The sequence below is a fragment of the Rhodamnia argentea genome, chromosome 3 (genome assembly GCF_020921035.1).
Source record: "Rhodamnia argentea isolate NSW1041297 chromosome 3, ASM2092103v1, whole genome shotgun sequence".
Lineage (NCBI taxonomy): Eukaryota > Viridiplantae > Streptophyta > Magnoliopsida > Myrtales > Myrtaceae > Rhodamnia > Rhodamnia argentea.
The window spans coordinates 14,027,492-14,041,660 of record NC_063152.1 but is presented as its reverse complement, the minus strand read 5'-3'; the positions used below and the strand labels follow the sequence as shown (position 1 = coordinate 14,041,660).

At 37.6% G+C, this 14,169-nt stretch overlaps 1 protein-coding gene across 1 annotated transcript in view; it reads left to right on the top strand.

Annotated features, from left to right (window-relative positions):
• Nucleotides 1-11,950, top strand: part of LOC125314483 (tRNA-specific adenosine deaminase TAD2-like) — a 636,221-nt gene extending 624,271 nt beyond the window's left edge. Inside the window, exon 7 of the mRNA XM_048276860.1 lies at nt 11,745-11,950. The gene's annotated coding sequence lies outside the window, so the exon portion shown is untranslated. The remainder of the gene's footprint in view (nt 1-11,744) is intronic.
• Nucleotides 11,951-14,169: the final 2,219 nt, after the last annotated feature.

The window sequence follows — 14,169 nt, the reverse complement described above, 5'->3', positions numbered from 1 at the left end:
ATACTTCATTTTCCATAAAAGAAGAAGAAATCCGAAGACTAAACAGGTGGAAAGCCATTCCCTCAAGCCGGCATATTAATTAAAAGTTTATCTTATGTTGAACGTCATAGTCAGCTAGACTTACAAAAAATTTAATATCATACAAAGAAACTTCTGTCCATAAGACAATCTGACTAAGTATTCGGTGAATATAAGTCCATGTGTTCACACCTATTAGGTATCTTGGTCCATCCTTAAGCACCATCATTGTCCAAAGTTCTTAATATCATTAATAGATCTAATACTATTGTTTGCCGTCCCTACCCCCAAAAAAGTCACGCATTTGTGTCCTCTAGTACAAGAATAAATCAACAAGAATATCAAATGGCAAACGAACTTCCTGAAAACATAGTCATGTGTGTTAGGAATCACACACCGATTTTACAAAAAAAAAAAAAAAAGGACCAAGCAAGCAATCCATGCTAGCTTAATATAAAAATGAAAGAACATACTCAAAAGAAAATATCAGAAAATTTGTTATCCAAGTTCGTCCAAAATTGGGCTACATCTCCACACAAACATACTCTGCGAATCCACTAGATTTCAAAGAAAATAAGAATATCATGATAATCTTCTCTCAAGATTATGGCACAGAAAAAGAAAACTCTCTTTTTTTGTTGTTGCCATCACGTGCCCTCTCTCTCTCTTCCTTCTCTCATAGAATGGTAATAGAAAGGGAGAGCAAGACTATGGCTCAGCAAATGGCAATCATCACCAGTTCTATGAGATCGAGTGATGATTACTGCAATTTTTGTAAATGGACATAATGCATCGCCGAAATACAACAAATAGATATTCTCAAGTAACATCAATGTTCCATCTATTCTCCATAAGCTAATGCATCGCATAGTATGCATCAATCACATGTACTCTAAAATAGGTAGCTAATATCAATGTCAAGGACCAATGTCAAGAAACCCTATGCTAACATTTGGGCAAGCGACAAAATCTGCATATTAATATGTATACTGGCACAACCCAAGTTATAATTTTTCTCAAGCATATTGCCGTAAAAGCCATCGGGCTATTGCGCACAAATTGCTCTATATTTGAACTACTATTACAGATGAAGGCTTAGACGTAATAGTTCATAGGGTTTGCGGAAGTTTTATAGGTCTTTAGGACAGCCCAAGCCTTTGCCGTCATGATAATAATTGTGTGCATATACAAATTGAAATAGGGTTAGACCTATTATAGTCTTAGTTGTGCATGTGGTTCTATATCTTATGAATAAGCATGTGTTAAATTGTTATCGATTACTTGAAAAAAAAAAAACAAAGAAGAAGAAGAAGGAAAGCAAAGAAAAGACAACTACTCGAATTTTGGGAATTGCCTGCCCTTTCGAGGAGGCCAGCAAAGTCTTCTGTTTTTTTTTTAATCAATGAGCCTATTAAATGAAATACTTCGTTTAAAAAAAACTGAAGACTAACCAGAACAAAGCCATTCCCTCGTAGTCGGTATGCAGTCTGCCGGGAAAATAAGGCCATGATCTGTCAGTATTTTTTGCTGGCACACTTCATCGTGCGTGTAATTATATATGTCTCTTGATCGGGTCAAGTGGTAGATTATTTTATAGCAGGATAAAAGCAACTTCTTAGAGGTTTGGGATGAAATTTCGAGGAAGCCAGAAAAGTCGTTTTTTATCAGCTCGAGACCTACTTTTGTCAGCCACAGATAAGCTTGTTTCGTTAGATTTCACAAAAAGAAGCCAAACACTATTCACCACTTCTATGGCAAATGGAAAATTTCATTTTCCTCCAAAATAAAAATTTATATAAAAAAAAGACAAATACACGGCAAATGGCAAATTTCATTTTCCTCCAAAATAAAAATTTATATAACAAAAAAGACACATACACAAAAAGAAGCCAAACACACCAATTATTACTCACGTTACACGGCTGGGAATTCATTTATCCAGGATTTGCCCTAATTAATCCCCGCTCCCTACTTTTCTTTTTTGGAGTGACAGATGAAGACCCAGTTGAAGATCGTGTGAGATTTGAAAATGATGAGAGGGAGGGCGACAAGGTCAAAAATGAAACCAGATGGATGATGATGGAAGGAGAGCCGTTGGATGGAGGTCGGGTCGGGTTGGGGGGTCTCCCAAAGTCACGCATCCACAAGTCGCGTGGGATTCTCTCTCTCTTTCTCCTCACTTTTTGAAAAAAAAAGAAAAATCTCACACTTCCCCTCGCTCGTCTCTTATCTCGCCTCTTCCCCAGGCTCTCCGTTCTCTCCCTTTTCCTTTTGAACACGCAGGCCTCACCTCCCTGTATCGCCAAGTGAACGAAGCAACGACAACCACCGTGATTTTGGTTGCCTCGTTTCTCCTCCGGCGCTCTCTTGCTCTGTTCCTCCGCCGCTTGTTCGCTCTCTGCTCCGGCGCACACAAAACTCATTCACTGCTCGGGACGCTCGCTCGCTGCCTCCCTTCCTCCAGATCCGCGGTTTTTCCGCCCTCCTCCATCACCGTCGCTAGCTCATGGCGAGACGCAGACATTCACCTCCCCATCTCGTCCTGATCTCGTAGTTTCATATCTCCGTTTTCACCGCCCTCCTTCCTCACCGACTCGCGAGTCCGCCGCGTGTCGCTGGCATTGCAACGCGCGTCTTTGTCCGATACCGATGCGCCCGGTGCTTCATAGGAAAACACCCTATCAAATCTTAAGCCCAGAGTCTTTGCTGATTGTTGAACTCCATTGTATCAATGGCTTCTTCATCGAAACCCAGAGGCCCTTACGAAGTCTTCTTGATTTTTAGAGGCATGGACGTGCGTAAAAACTTCGTCGGTCATCTCTACACGGCGTTAATCCAGGGTGGAATACACACTTTTCGAGATAACGAGGAACTGTGGAAGGGAGATAAAATATCGATGCTCATGCAGGCCATCGAAGAATCGCGCATCGCGATCATCGTCTTCTCTCGAGAATTATGCTTTCTCGTGGTGGTGCTTGGAAGAGCTGGCCAAGATTATGGAGTGCAAGGAGCAAAATGACATCACCATCGTTCTACCAGTGTTTTATAAAGTGGATCCAAAAGAAGTGAGAGGGGGAGAGCGAGTTATGCAAAGCCTAGGCTAAGCATGAGTCTAAGCATTCGAAGAAAATGGAGAGATGGAAGAAAGCTCTTTCTTGATGCTGGTAACTTGATCGGGTGGACTTTGAATGATGGGTAAGTAGAAAGGGTTCCATCTTTTTATGATGAAACTATATCTTTGCACACATGAGTGTGATAATTTTTGTATTTATGTTCAGCTTATGGGCTATTCCTGAGGATCTTCACGTTTCATTAATTAGTCACTTTAAGAGTTCTATAGATTTTCGATTGTTGAGCAACCATTAATCACAAACTAGTTAAAGGTAAGGCATTTTGAGTGCGAAAAAAGAAATCAACGTGGTATCAGTAAAACAAACGAAAATTGCTTTTCCAATAATGAAAAATATGGACACTAGCTCTTCATCGGCTGAAAAATTTATTGACTCATTTGATCAAAATAGAATGTCCAAACTTGTTTGTCAAATGGACAAAAAGTTAAAGTTAGTGTTATTGCCCTTACCCCATTTGTTTGGAAGGAAATAAGAAACTTCATAATGTTTCGAACATTGATTAATTCTGCCTTGTGAGGCCATGTAAAGCAATAACATCATTGCTTAGGAATTTAGTGGCTCTTTCTTTTGGAATCAAAATCTTAACCATCGTTCAAAGTCCTAATCACATGAGATTCAAAACGAAGAATAATTGAATCGTGGTGGCTATTTGAGATCTTCACGTTTCATTTAGGTCTATTAATTCAATAGATTTTGAATGTTTGGAGCTCTCGGAGTCCTAAATTTGACTCAGTGGGAAGTCACATTTTCTAGCTCGAAAAATTACATGTGGCTCTCCAAACAAGATACAACTTGGCTTTGTCATTTTTGGCTGGTGATTGCTTGTTATTTGCTTATCTCTAATTGCTAAAATGATGCTAAAACTTCTTTTTCTGTTTTTGTTAGAGATGATGAGTCAAATGTTATACAAGAAATTGTGAAGGAGATCTCAACTCGCCTAAGCCAAACACCTTTAGCATGTTGCTGAGGCATCCGGTTGGGATAGAGTCCAAGAGTGGTTAAGCTGAAATCAATTTTAAACCTTGAGTCTAAAGATGATGTTATCATGGTGGGATTATGGGGACAGGGAGGCATTGGAAAGACAACTTTGGGGAGAGCCATTTATAATGATATTTCCAAACAATTTGAAGGTTCAAGTTTTCCGGCAAATATACGAGAAAGATCAAAGGGTTGCAATGGGTTTAGTTACTTTGCAAGAAAAATTACTAAAGGATATATTATTACCTAAAGAAAGATTAGTAGTGTTCAATGTCGCTGGAGGTATTAATCAAATACAACAAAGACTAGGTCACAAAAGAGTTCTTGTCATCCTTGATGATGTGGACCACTTGAACCGATTACGTGCTTTAGCGAGGAAAATCAATTGGTTTGGTAATGGGAGTAGGATCCTTGTTACTACAAGAGATAGCCATTTGCTAACTCCCAGGTTAGATAGGGATCATGTGTATGAAGTTAAAGCACTGGATAACGGTGAAGCTCATGAGCTGCTTAGTAAGCATGCTTTTCCTCCACACCACAAATTAAAAATCAGGGGAAGATCTAGTGGATGGTGTTTTGGATCATGCTAAAGGCCTTCCTTTAGCACTTGAGGTGTTGGGTTCCTTCTTATGTGGTAGAAGACAAGATGAATGGGAGAGTGTGCTAGGCAGCCTTTCTAGAATTCCTAAGAAAGACATCAATGATGTTCTCAAAATAAGTTATGATGGACTAGAAGCAAATGAGAAAGAGATTTTTCTCCACATTGCTTGCTTCTTTAAGGGGTGGCAATTTTGTCATGTTAAGAAAATTCTCGAGGGGTGCGACCTTAGTGCAGCAATAGGATTACAAATTCTCATTGAGAGGTCCTTGATAAAAACCGAATCCAAGTCCGGAAAGATACAAATGCATGACTTGATTCAATTGATGGGTAAAGATATCGTGAACCAAGAATGCGATGATCTCAAGAGACGCAGCCGGACTATGGCTGTATGAGGATGTTCTTGATGTTACGTCACACGACATGGTAAGACTTGCACATAAGATCAAAACCTCTAATTCTCATCTTTTGACTCAAATTCTGAACATGCTGAACCTAAAAATGCATGTACATGGGGAGATTGTGATGTAAAGGCCATAGTGTTGGAGCCACTTGTGCCATTAAAGATATCTATCGGTCATGATGCTTTTACAAAACCGAGAAGGTTGAGATTGCTCATTTTGCGAAATGTTTCTTTCCAAGGTCCAGTGTGTCTTCCAAATTGGCTCAGATGGTTTGAATGGCCCGGTGGTCCCTGGATTCCAGAATTTTCCTCTGGTCCAAATAAATTGCTGGGACTTGAAATGCCCCGAGGCACTATGACAGTAATGCCAAAACCATTGGGGGTGAGCATTTATTTGCTGTATTTAATATCTACTCATTTTTTTGTATAAGGAGTAGTGGTGTTCCTATATTTTAGAAACCACTTCTCTATCTTTCAAAATGACTTCTAACTACTCGCAGAAAATTTTATGTGCAGCAAAATTGGCATTTGAAAAATCAAGCATGAAGAACTTTATTAGAAATAAATAGGCCACACAAAGAAACCTTATAAACATATGCAGAAGAGAAAGGCATTTCCAGATGTGAAAATTTATTATGAAGGTCATTGCATCAAAGAAAATTCAAACTATGATATTGAAATATGCGAGAGATAAAATAGAATAACCTTTTTTTTGGTCGGAATAGAAAACCTATTTCATGTAGTTTTCCATAGGCGATAGTATTTATAAAATATGTAATTGAGTATAAGTGATAGAAGGAATAAGAGAAGATTCAAAGTTCCTTAAAAGTAGGACGTCTTCCTTATTATATATTGTAATATAGATGGAGTTAGCATGTGCAAATGTGCTAGTGTAAGTAAGCTATTTAACTTCACTCGATTGTGTTGGTTATTTATATATAACCCTTTTTATTTTATAGAAAAATGGTATGATGATAGCATATAAAGAAAACAAAAATACGAAAGAATGGATAAAAAACAGAGCGCTAAGAATTTGATTTGAATGTGGCAAATCAAATATCATAATTATAGCAGGTTCTGCTCAAAGTAGTCATCAAGTGATGGAGCCTTACCTTACCCAATGCACATAGGTTGAGGCCGTATTTTTTCGCATCAATAGAATTAGCTAAGTTTGAACACACTAAAAAGCGTTAGTCAATTTCCAAAAGAAAAAATATCCAGTAATGCATGTACCGTGTTTATCTAATCCGATATAATGTAGGGATTTAGTAGTTACCACTAATTTCTTAATCTAAAGGGAGAGCCAGATTTTGAGTTGAATCCTATATTTTTTTTTCTTACATAATGGTTTCCAAAATTCATTTCATTGGCTTTGCATGACTTCAAAAAAATTTGAAAGTTTCTTAATTTTTGGGAAAAGTTCATCGTGATAGAATGTATTCTATTTACTTTAACCGATTATACATAAAATGGTCACTCCGATGCTCACCACGTGACACTTCCACTTGGCTTTTTTGATTGCCACATAGCATGAGACGGGGCCGCCATCTAATCAATATTCATTAGCGTTTTGATTTGTCTATATCTAATTTTCAATCTCTCACCCAATAAATGTATAGATTTATATTTACTGGTAGATTTTGTAAGTGTTTACTAATTTCACAATACAATTATAATTCTCACAATATCAATTTATAGTAACTTCCAATGACAAGTTAGTTTCACTGTTTCTGCAGGAATTTCGACATTTGAAGTACATTAATTTTAGCGGATGCAGCTCGTTAGTTTGTATGCCCGACATCTCATGTGCTCCAAATCTCGAGAAATTGAATCTCTCTTTTTGCATAAACTTGGTAAAAGCACACGAGTCCATTGCAAATCATGACAACTTACAGTGGTTGGATTTAGCATTTTGCTCTGAACTGCGTAATTTATCAAAGGAGCTCAAGTCAAAAAATCTCCAAGGTCTCAATCTTTTTTGCTGCACAAAGTTTGAAAGGTTCCCTGATATTCCACATAAACTTGAAGCCTTGACAGCACTTAATTTATATGGCACCGCTATTAAAGAACTTCCTGCATCAATGGAAAATCTTGTCTCTTTGGATTTAATCGTTTTTACTGATTGCAAAAATTTGGTGAATCTTCCATCTAGCATTTACAAGTTACAAAAACTTAAACAAATGGGGCTTGCGGGTTGCCCAAATTTATCGGGTTTCCAAAGCAAGAGAATTTGGGTGATCCTTGCATGAAGACCGGATTTTCAAATTTAAAATATTTATACCTTTGGGGAAGTTATCTATGCCAAATAGACGTTCTGGAGAATCTTTCCCGTTTTCCCCCTTCGGTAAATTTAGGCCTGGGTGGGGCCTGGGCCCCTGCCATTCCTGCATCCCTCAATGAGCATGATATTTTGTCCCTATTGGATGCTGCAAAATCAAAATGGCATCGACTCCGAGAGATTCCCAAGCTTCCACCGACGCACGTTCAGCATCACGATCGCTCTTCTTCCCACTGTGGCGACGTTGCACCCAAAAAAAAAAAAGAACTGAGGCGACGAACAGGAGTAGTTCGTCTTCCTGAAATAGACTTACCAGCGAACCGACGGCTATGGAGGCGGGCGAGCGGAGGAGACAGACTACCTACGCTGTCCGAATCCATGGAAACTGATAGACGGAGCTTCGGGTGAACCAGAACCATTCTCTCCTGAGGTTTTGGGCACTTCCTTCAGCTTGCTATGGATCAGGTAAAGCCAAGCACATCCGAATTGTATTAGTTGATGTGATACTTGAGCTGGATTTTGGATTTGATTACATTTGGTGCTGCAATTGTGCAAGAACTCGAAGAATGTGTTGTTTAATTTGTTCGAGAGGCGTTGAATTAGTGTTTCTTCGTTAGTTTAGTCTGTGGATGCTTGGTAGGGAATTCATTGGTAATCAACGTTACCCGCTGCAAAATCAGTGACAATCTCTAGAAGGTATAGCATTTGTTCAGAGAGAGAAAGAGAGAGAGAGAAAGATTTGGGGGTGCATTTGACGTGTCTAGGATATGTAGAATGTAGCTATCAATCATAAAGATGTGCAGCTAGTGACCGGTTTGATAGGACAATTGAATTTTGAGAAACTTCTGTTACTGGCATAGGACTCTGTCGCTAGGTTTTGTCAGGCACTTGAAGAGGCAAAACTATAGAGGAATGAAGAAGATGCAGTGAGATGGCAAGCCATCATCAAGTGTTGCTTGACAGTCAGAGTCATTTTTACCAATTTTTTACTTTGGCAACTAGGGAGAAATGAGACCAATTCTACTTAGGCATGACAGTAACATGAGCATTGGCTTGTGCCCATAGATAACTGGTTAGGTGGTTATTTTCTCCCGCCCTTTAGAGTGTGGATAGGAAAAAGAAAAGAACCACTAGACATGGATTCATTCCATGTATACTATACAGGACCTCCAAGATCTTGATCACATAGCTATGAGACATGGATTCTTTCAATTAGTTGCTGCCTATTGATACTGAAATATTTCTACTGCTGGCACTTGATGCTGATTTTCCCTTGAATTGCCTGTATGCAGGTATGAGAGAAATTCAGACTCTTATATTTTGGTTCTCCTAGGTCCTAACAAGTATCAAGACCTATTTGCCTTTCTTATATAAGGCAAAGCTTGCTTTGGACAGACTTGAAGTTCCAGTTAAGGAAGAAACTTATTTTCAATTACCAGGTGCGTTTCAGATATGTTACTTTATTTTCTAATTGAGATGATTAGTATTTTCAGTCCTAATTAGTAAATGATTTCACATTGTACTTTATTTTCATTATACTTTGATTGAACAGCTATGTGATTGTTGAGGAAGGGCACCCCATTGCGGCAGGAGCAAACAGGACTACTGAGACAGAATGTGTGTCTATCATTGCTTCTCCATCCTTTTCTATGAATTTCAGGGAACTGCACTTTGTTGTTGTTCTGGGTTGATACCTTCACATTAACCACTCGTAGTTGGTGTTGATCTTTTTTGTGTTTCTGCCTTAAGTATATCTAATATGATAAAATATAGCAAACCTGTTAAAAAGTGCAACTTTCTATGCATTACTGGGCTGTAAATGGTTTTGTTCCCATTATTCTTTCATAAAATATTACTACAGCTAACAATTGCAAGAATCTTGCTTTACTACGTACTATGTTTCACGTTTCTCATTTGCCATTGTGCTCTGTCTGAATTTCGGACTGAGAACAGTCAAAGGAAAAGCTTTAATGAGGAGAGAGAGAGTAGAAGAATGATATTTTGGTTTTTGGAAAGAAATAAAGCCATTGCAAGCTGCTGGACCAGAATGTTCAATTCTCATAGATTGTGCTGTGTTGCATGCTTGAATATGTTATCGAGTACTTGATTGCCTAAACATATTACAATTTCATAGATTACTCTGGCTATGTATTTATTGCCTTAGATTATGTGAGAGCGAGTTGTTATGTTGGCTTCTCCTCTCTTGATTGAAAATTTGTAGCAAGAGATGCAAAATTCTGAAGTTGTGGAAGCGAGTTAAGAGACTTTGCAAAATGTCAAGTATAGGGAGGACAACTGCAATTTCACATAAAATTTCAAAGATATAACGCTTGAGTACTAGAAACTAGATCGAATACCTAATAGTGAAGAGCAAAGAGAATTGTCATGCTTCACACATAAGATCCTCTCTTAGGGTATTTGAAGAAAGATGTGAAATTTCTGGATAAGGTGTATCGATGACTCTGTCTTAAAGACAGTGATTCTTCCAATACGACTCATGATCTAATGCTGTTGGCTTTGACGAAAATCATGTCCTAGGTTACAATGTATGCACTCTAATCTCCCTCACTTAGTCTGCATACCGTGCAAAGGATGAACACGATCAAGCCTTGAAAGTATAGTCAGCATGGAGCAGATATGAAAGAGGTGATTTGAAGAGGGAGAAGACGAGTTAAATTGTGTTGTCATTATTTGCTTTTGTTAACTATTTGTTATTTGTACTACAGATGCTCTGAACATTAAGAGGAAGAAGGAAACGGCACTAAGAGATGAACCAATTCAAAGATAAACTATTGGACTAAAATGTTAAGCAAGAGTAAAAAAAGATAAACGTGAAGGAGAAGACACATTTCAGGAAATGCATTTCCTAAATTTATGTTGAAACTGCACCAAGAACAACTTTCTTTCTGACAAAGCTCCAAAGTTTGAAATGCTTTCTTTATTTTTCTCCTTGCGCTTTCCCAGGCAACAGGACATGCGGAGATGGAAGCTCTTGATGATCTTCTTGAACAGTGGCAGCAGATTGGCTTTTCGTCTGCGGAAGTTGCAGAGTTGTTTTCAAGGTGCTCCCATTGTGTGACATGTGAACTATGCATAATGTTTGCAGCAGCATTGTGGATCATCAGTACATCTGTTGGTCATACTGAAATAAAACTAAACTTTCTCACAATTTGTTTATTGAAATATTGATTAGATGACTGTTAGCCATTTCTAGGTATAAATGAGGAATATTATGGCTGTGCAAGCGATAAATTTGGAGGCTGTGGCTCAATACTGTCATTGCAATAGGTCAGTTTCTGAACTTGCTTTTGTTGCTGATTTCATACCTACTTAGCTCCACTTTGAAATTGTGGCAAATGTCAATTGACAACAAAAGTTACTAGAGGTTTATGACCCCTTATGTTGATTAATGATGGATGTGGTTTCATAGTAATTGCGTTTGTTGTGGCACTTTGAATATTGCGATGCATAGCCATGCGTTTCCACCTTTTGCAAGTCTAAATGGAAGAAACTCGAGTTTCTAGAAGTGTCAAGAAGTCTAAGTTTATATTATTTCTTTCTTTTCCTGCCTTGCGTCCTTTTATTTTTAAATTCAACGTGACTTGTTCTTTCCTTTTGCCTTCCCCCCCCTGTTTCTTCACCTCCTCTTCCTTGCTTTTTTTCACTCCAGCAAGATTCTTTGATGTCTTTAATGTTTTTAAAACGGTAAATATAGCATCTTCAAAGAAATATGAATTTTTAACTATGAGGAAATTATGTTTTCTGGTATGCCATGGGCGATGTACTTAATAAGGAAATCTCTATTCTTGTTTATTAGTTGGAATCGTCACTTCTTGCATACATGAGGGCATGTGCTTGCTAAATTGTGATGTGTGGCATGTGTTTCCAGTATGATTTTTCATCTGTATGATGCTGCCATGATCCAACATTTCATGTTTCCTAAGCTTGTTCAGAACTCATCAATTTTTTCCTCAGATTTTGTTGACACAAAATTTAAAAGCATAGTGAAATAGGATCTCTTTCATTGTAATTGGAGTGTGTAGAGTAGCTAATCTAGATAGCAGACAACGTCTTCTCTGTTGAATTATTAGTTTTAAAAGAAGAAGCTCAAGTATGCTGCTCTTAATAATCTGCTTATAAGTCAAAAGTATTGTGAAAAACATGAACTAGGTTTGCCCTGTTTGATTTCCTGGTCTGTTTTATAGAACCCTATAACTTGAATGTCATTTCTCTTCATCAATTTCCCCTCCTTTTCCATTCATTTGCTGTTTATGACATTGTGTAGTCTACGATTTGTTTAAATATTATATAAACTAAATGATAATATTTGGATTTTATCTCCAAAGCCTTACAGATCACGGGTTACTCAGGCTTCTCATTAGATTCTGCGTGCATTGGTTCTTCCTGTTGAATCCTGTCATGGCTTTGCACAACTAGGTAAGACCTTTGGATTATGGTTCTCGCTTTTCTTAACATCATGGACATCATGTATGGTATTATGATGCAACTCTTTTGCATATTGAATGATTGTCAGTTACTTGACCTTCTATAATATGGCCTGTTAAAAGGGAATGGCACGGGTTATGGCGCTGTGGCAATGCTACTTGCTGTGGCAGTAGGATATGATGCTCATGCTAGATGCTAAGATGGAGTATACCTATAGCTATAGATTTCCTTGTATGATAGAGGTCAATCACAACGAGGACACTATATAGAGGTCTTCAAGATGAAGTTAGACAACATCTTTGCTCTTCATTCCTGATTCTTGGTTTATTCTGATTATATTCATTTGGACTATAACCTAAGTCAAACTTGCACCCATTCTTGACGTGAACTCATTCGCGACTCTTTGCATACTACATGTAAAGCACTAATCTGGATGTCACATCATTGGTGCTGATTCTAGCACAATAAGATCCTCTCCTGTTTGTGTGTGATGTCAGCAACAGTTAATTATTTTGTCACAAGATGTTGAAACATTTCATAATCATCGTATAGATACTTGTGTGATTATTACTAACGACAATTACATTTCTATTTTGTAATGAGAGGATATAGTTAAACATCTAGCATTCCATAAAATGGTTTTAAATGATTCTGTGCACTTTAACTGACAATGCATGTGTCATTTACTGTTTTTCCAATCACAGAATTTCTTCAAGTAGCCTTAGAGAAGAAGCTCGGATGGTCATGTGTTCACTGAGGATGGCAGCTACAATCACAAGTTCATTTCATGATTTAACTTAATTATTAGATAATTTACAGCATAACCCTATGTTGGAATCTCTTTTCTAATGGTAATTTTTGTCGTGGGACAAATACTATAATCTGCTTGATTTTTTTTTTTTTGAGTTTTCCGAAATTTCGAGTTAATTCTAGGCATGTTATTGATGTGTCTCAGAACCAGAGTTCGGACTATATCATGTGTGATCCCTAATGATTGGATCCTCATCAAATATAAAATAAAAACTAGATGACTCACTAACCTTAACCAAAATATTAATCAATACCAAATCCAGCCATTACATAAAAACACACACCATCAAAAACCGAGAAAAAAACAAAAAAAAACAAAACCTAATGAGGAGAAAAGTTGTATTTATATAAATAATTCCATGGATTTCCTAGCAAAGAATGCATTGACTGAATTTAAGCAGCTTGAGTGTACCAATATGTCCTAAACTCTTGGAAATATGATGTTGTAGAGTCAGTTAATGTGGTGATCATTGTGGACTTTTTTTTAACACGATCATGGTTGACTTTGCCTGGCATAAAATTGTGGGAAAATCTCAATGATTTGATTGGTCGCGTGGTGACCATGATTGTTTTAGATAGTCAAGTGGTGGCTCCAAGAGTACATGAAAATCCCAATGTTTTTTGCTTGGTCAACGGAGGCAATTGGCAATTGCTTCTTACCTGAGCGTGTTTTTAATATTGTTCAATCCTGAACGAGAGACCTTTTTTCTTCGGTTTATCCATCAAGACCGTCTTATCCATAGTGGAAATGCTAATTCTATACATGAATTTTAGATCATTGAATTTGTTACATGCGGTATAAGAGGAGCTGTATATAGGTTCATAATTCCCTTGTTGCATAATCTCGATGTAATTACATTGTATAGTGCATGTATTTCCCGGTTTATGGGCGAGTTCACAGATTTGATTCTTTTGTTAGCCGTATAAGATGGCACCTAGAATATTTCCATAGAATCTAGAACACAATAATGAGACAATAGGGATTTGCGTTTCTAATTTGGAATTCATTGTTCTTAATGCGGAATAGCAACATCTAGACCGTGTAAGTGCTTCTCCTCTATTGCCATCTATATCACTAGCTCAATAAGACTGCTCTTCATGATTAATTTTTGTAACTACTCATTATGTAAAATTATTTGTGCATCAGGGTTAGATAAGACTATAGCACTATTTATAGAGTGTTTAGCCATAGACCCTCTTATCACAAGCTGAGCTCTACTCGGTCCACACAAGCGAAGCACCATAAGCTCTGATAAGTACATGTTGCAAGCCTGGAAACGGACAAAGCTATCACACTCTCTCTCCACTCCAGATTTTTTTTTCCTTTTTAGTCTAATATCTCCACCTCTAGATTGCAGCGACAGAGTAATTGCAGAAGGGAAATGCATGCCCAAAAAGAGAGATTCTTAGGTGCTCCTAAAACATTCATAAAAATATTTTGCTTTAGAGGAAAGTGAAAAGTTAATAGCACTTAGTATAGAATAATTACTTGGGTGGTCGATCACAT